The sequence below is a fragment of the Triticum aestivum genome, chromosome 6D, assembly GCF_018294505.1.
Source record: "Triticum aestivum cultivar Chinese Spring chromosome 6D, IWGSC CS RefSeq v2.1, whole genome shotgun sequence".
In the NCBI taxonomy this organism is placed as follows: Eukaryota; Viridiplantae; Streptophyta; class Magnoliopsida; order Poales; family Poaceae; genus Triticum; species Triticum aestivum.
In genome coordinates this window covers 470,572,695-470,578,734 of record NC_057811.1, presented here as the reverse complement: position 1 = coordinate 470,578,734, position 6,040 = coordinate 470,572,695, and positions in this window count along the sequence as shown.

The window sequence follows — 6,040 nt, the reverse complement described above, 5'->3', positions numbered from 1 at the left end:
AAGATCCATTTTTTTCTATGGCTCGCCGATCATCGGGCAAGTCAGTCAAAGTCCATACTTCGTTTTCATACATGGATCCTATCTCGGATTTCATGGCTTCTAGCCATTTGTCGGAATCTGGGCCCGCCATTGCTTCTTCATAGTTCGAAGGTTCACCGTTGTCTAACAACATGATTTCCAGGACAGGGTTGCCGTACCACTCTGGTGCGGAACGTGTCCTTGTGGACCTACGAAGTTCAGCAGTAACTTGATCCGAAGCTTCATGATCATCATCATTAACTTCCTCCCCAGTCGATGTAGGCACCACAGGAACATCTTCCCGCGCTGTGCTACTTTCCGGTTCGGAAGGGGTGACTATCACCTCATCAAGTTCCACTTTCCTCCCACTTACTTCCTTCGAGAGAAACTCTTTCTCCAGAAAGGACCCGTTCTTGGCAACAAAGATCTTGCCTTCGAATCTGAGGGAGAAGGTATACCCAATGGTATCCTTAGGGTATCCTATGAAGACGCATTTCTCCGACTTGGGTTCGAGCTTTTCAGGTTGAAGTTTCTTGACATAAGCATCGCATCCCCAAACTTTTAGAAACGACAGCTTAGGTTTCTTCCCAAACCATAATTCATACGGTGTCGTCTCAACGGATTTCGACGGAGCCCCATTTAAAGTGAATGCGGCAGTCTCTAAAGCATAGCCCCAAAATGAGAGCGGTAGATCGGTAAGAGACATCATATATCGCACCATATCCAATAGAGTGTGATTACGACGTTCGGACACACCATTTCGCTGAGGTGTTCCAGGCAGCGTGAGTTGTGAAACTATTCCACATTTCCTTAAGTGTGTGCCAAATTCGTGACTTAAATATTCTCCTCCACGATCTGATCGTAAGAACTTTATTTTCCTGTCACGTTGATTCTCAACCTCACTCTGAAATTCCTTGAACTTTTCAAAGGTCTCAGACTTGTGTTTCATTAGGTAGACATACCCATATCTACTCAAGTCATCAGTGAGAGTGAGAACATAACGATAGCCTCCGCGAGCCTCAACACTCATTGGACCGCACACATCGGTATGTATGATTTCCAATAAGTTGGTTGCTCGCTCCATTGTTCCGGAGAACGGAGTCTTGGTCATCTTACCCATGAGGCATGGTTCGCACGTGTCAAATGATTTGTAATCAAGAGACTCCAAAAGTCCATCTGCATGGAGCTTCTTCATGCGCTTGACACCAATGTGACCAAGGCGGCAGTGCCACAAGTATGTGGAACTATCGTTATCAACTTTACATCTTTTGGTATTCACACTATGAATATGTGTAACATCACGTTCGAGATTCATTAAGAATAAACCATTGACCAGCGGGGCATGACCATAAAACATATCTCTCATATAAATAGAACAACCATTATTCTCGGATTTAAATGAGTAGCCATCTCGAATTAAACGAGATCCTGATACAATGTTCATGCTCAAAGCTGGCACTAAATAACAATTATTGAGGTTTAAAACTAATCCCGTAGGTAAATGCAGAGGTAGCGTGCCGACGGCGATCACATCGACCTTGGAACCATTCCCGACGCGCATCGTCACCTCGTCCTTCGCCAGTCTCCGTTTATTCCGCAGCTCCTGTTTTGAGTTACAAATATGAGCAACCGCACCGGTATCAAATACCCAGGAGCTACTACGAGTACTGGTAAGGTACACATCAATTACATGTATATCACATATACCTTTGGTCTTGCCGGCCTTTTTGTCCGCTAAGTATTTGGGGCAGTTCCGCTTCCAGTGACCACTTCCCTTGCAATAAAAGCACTCAGTCTCAGGCTTGGGTCCATTCCTTGGCTTCTTCCCGGCAACTGGCTTACCGGGCGCGGCAACTCCCTTGCCGTCTTTCTTGAAGTTCTTCTTACCCTTGCCTTTCTTGAACTTAGTGGTTTTATTCACCATCAACACTTGATGTTCCTTTCTGATCTCCACCTCCGCTGATTTCAGCATTGAATATGTTGGGAATCGTAGCATAATTTTAAAATTTTCCTACGCTCACCAAGATGCATCTATGGAGTATACTAGAAACGAGGGGAAAGGAGTGCATCTACATACCCTTGTAGATCGCGAGCGGAAGCGTTCCAATGACGTGGATGACGGAGTCGTACTCGCCGTGATTCAAATCACCGATGACCGAGTGCCGAACGGACGGCACCTCCGCGTTCAACACACGTACAGTGCAGCGACGTCTCCTCCTTCTTGATCCAGCAAGGGGAAGGAGAGGTTGATGGAGATCCAGCAGCACGACGGCGTGGTGGTGGATGTAGCGGGTCTCGGCAGGGCTTCGCCGAGCTTCTGCGAGAGGGAGAGGTGTAGCAGGGGAGGAGGGAGGCGCCCAAGGCTGTAATATTGCTGCCCTCCCTCCCTCCCCCCCTTTATATAGGCCCCTTGCGAGGGGGGGCCGCCGGCCAAGATCCATCTGGAGGGGGGTGGCGGCCAAGGGGGGTGGCTTGCCCCCCAAGGCAAGTGGGGCGCCCCCCCACCCTAGGGTTTCCAACCCTAGGCGCAGGGGGGAGGCCCATGGGGGGGCGCCCAGCCCACTAGGGGCTGGTTCCCTTCCCACTTCAGCCCATGGGGCCCTCCGGGATAGGTGGCCCCACCCGGTGGACCCCCGGGACCCTTCCGGTGGTCCCGGTACAATACCGGTAACCCCCGAAACTTTCCCGGTGGCCGAAACTTGACTTCCTATATATAATTCTTCACCTCCGGACCATTCCGGAACTCCTCGTGACGTCCGGGATCTCATCCGGGACTCCGAACAACTTTCAGGTTTCCGCATACACATATCTCTACAACCCTAGCGTCACCGAACCTTAAGTGTGTAGACCCTACGGGTTCGGGAGACATGCAGACATGACCGAGACGCCTCTCCGGTCAATAACCAACAGCGGGATCTGGATACCCATGTTGGCTCCCACATGTTCCACGATGATCTCATCGGATGAACCACGATGTCGAGGATTCAATCAATCCCGTATACAATTCCCTTTGTCAATCGGTATGTTACTTGCCCGAGATTCGATCGTCGGTATCCCCATACCTTGTTCAGTCTCGTTACCGGCAAGTCTCTTTACTCGTACCGCAATGCATGATCCCGTGACTAACACCTTAGTCACATTGAGCTCATTATGATGATGCATCACCGAGTGGGCCCAGAGATACCTCTCCGTCATACGGAGTGACAAATCCCAGTCTTGATCCGTGCCAACCCAACAGACACTTTCAGAGATACCCGTAGTGTACCTTTATAGTCACCCAGTTACGTTGTGACGTTTGGTGAACCCAAAGCACTCCTACGGTATCCGGGAATTGCACGATCTCATGGTCTAAGGAAAAGATACTTGACATTGGAAAAGCTCTAGCAAACGAAACTACACGATCTTTTATGCTATGCTTAGGATTGGGTCTTGTCCATCACATCATTCTCCTAATGATGTGATCCCGTTATCACTGACATCCAATGTCCATAGTCAGGAAACCATGACTATCTGTTGATCAACGAGCTAGTCAACTAGAGGCTTACTAGGGACACGTTGTGGTCTATGTATTCACACATGTATTACGATTTCCGGATAACACAATTATAGCATGAACAATAGACAATTACCATGAACAAAGAAATATAATAATAACCATTTATTATTGCCTCTAGGGCATATTTCCAATAGAATATACCTGAGGAATGGTCTTTTCCATCCCCTGCATATTGAAGTTCATCACAAAGCTCTTGTAGCTCGGTGGAAGCGACTGAAGGATTCTGTCAATGACCGCGTCATCCGGGAGATTAACTCCCAGCTGAGTCAAGCGGTTGTGCAACCCAGATATTTTGAGTATGTGCTCACTGACAGAACTGTTTTCCTCCATCTTACAAATAAAGAATTTGTCGGAGACTTCATATCTCTCGACCCGGGCATGAGCTTGGAAAACCATTTTCAGCTCTTCGAACATCTCATATGCTCCGTGTTGCTCAAAACGCTTTTGGAGCCCCGGTTCTAAGCTGTAAAGCATGCCGCACTGAACGAGGGAGTAATCATCAGCACGTGATTGCCAAGCGTTCATAACGTCTTGGTTCTCTGGGATGGGTGCATCACCTAGCGGTGCTTCTAGGACATAATCTTTCTTGGCAGCTATGAGGATGATCCGCAGGTTCCGGACCCAGTCCGTATAGTTGCTGCCATCATCTTTCAGCTTGGTTTTCTCTAGGAACGCGTTGAAGTTGAGGACAACGTGGGCCATTTGATCTACAAGGCATATTGTAAAGATTTTAGACTAAGTTCATGATAATTAAGTTCATCTAATCAAATTATTCAATGAACTCCCACTCAGATAGACATCCCTCTAGTCATCTAAGTGAAACATGATCCGAGTTAACTAGGCCGTGCCCGATCATCACGTGAGACGGACTAGTCAACATCGGTGAACATCTTCATGTTGATCGTATCTTCTATACGACTCATGCTCAACCTTTCGGTCTTCCGTGTTCCGAGGCCATGTCTGTACATGCTAGGCTCGTCAAGTCAACCTAAGTGTATTGCGTGTGTTCCGAGGCCATGTCTGTACATGCTAGGCTCGTCAACACCCGTTGTATGCGAACGTTAGAATCTATCACACCCGATCATCACGTGGTGCTTCGAAACAACGAACCTTCGCAACGGTGCACAGTTAGGGGGAACACTTTCTTGAAATTATCATAAGGGATCATCTTACTTACTACCGTCGTTCTAAGCAAATAAGATGTAAAACATGATAAACATCACATGCAATCAAATAGTGACATGATATGGCCAATATCATTTTGCTCCTTTGATCTCCATCTTCAGGGCGCCATGATCATTTTCGTCACCGGCATGACACCATGATCTCCATCATCGTGTCTTCATGAAGTTGTCACGCCAATGATTACTTCTACTTCTATGGCTAATGTGTTTAGCAATAAAGTAAAGTAATTTACATGGCGTTATTGAATGGCACGCAGGTCATACAAAAAATAAAGACAACTCCTATGGCTCCTGCCGGTTGTCATACTCATCGACATGCAAGTCGTGATTCCTATTACAAGAACATGATCAATCTCATACATCACATATATCTCATTCATCACATCCTTTTGGCCATATCACATCACAAGGCACATGCTGCAAAAACAAGTTAGACGTCCTCTAATTGTTGTTGCATGTTTTTACGTGGCTTCTATAGGTTTCTAGCAAGAACGTTTCTTACCTACGTAAAACCACAACGTGATATGCCAATTTCTATTTACCCTTCATAAGGACCCTTTTCATCGAATCCGTTCCGACTAAAGTGGGAGAGACAGACACCCGCTAGCCACCTTATGCAACTAGTGCATGTCAGTCGGTGGAACCTGTCTCACGTAAGCGTACGTGTAAGGTCGGTCCGGGCCGCTTCATCCCACGATGCCGCCGAAACAAGATAAGACTAGTAGTGGCAAGAAAAATTGACAACATCTACGCCCACAACTGCTTTGTGTTCTACTCGTGCATAGTAACTACGCATAGGCTTGGCTCATGATGCCACTGTCGGGGATCGTAGCAGAAATTTAAAATTTTCTACGCATCACCAAGATCCATCTATGGAGTTTACTAGCAACGAGAGGGAAGGAGTGCATCTACATACCCTTGTAGATCGCGAGCGGAAGCGTTCAAATGAACGGGGTTGATGGGAGTCGTACTCGTCGTGATCCAAATCACCGATGACCGAGCGCCGAACGGACGGCACCTCCGCGTTCAACGCACGTACGGAGCAGCGACGTCTCCTCCTTCTTGATCCAGCAAGGGGTAAGGAGAGGTTGATGGAGATCCAGCAGCACGACGGCGTGGTGGTGGAAGTAGCGGGGATCCCGGCAGGGCTTCGCCAAGCGCAAGCGGGAGGGAGAGGTGTCACGGGAGGGAGAGGGAGGCGCCAGGGGCTAGGGTACTGCTGCCCTCCCTCCCCCCACTATATATAGGCCCCTTGGGGGGGCGCCGGCCCTGGGATCCCATC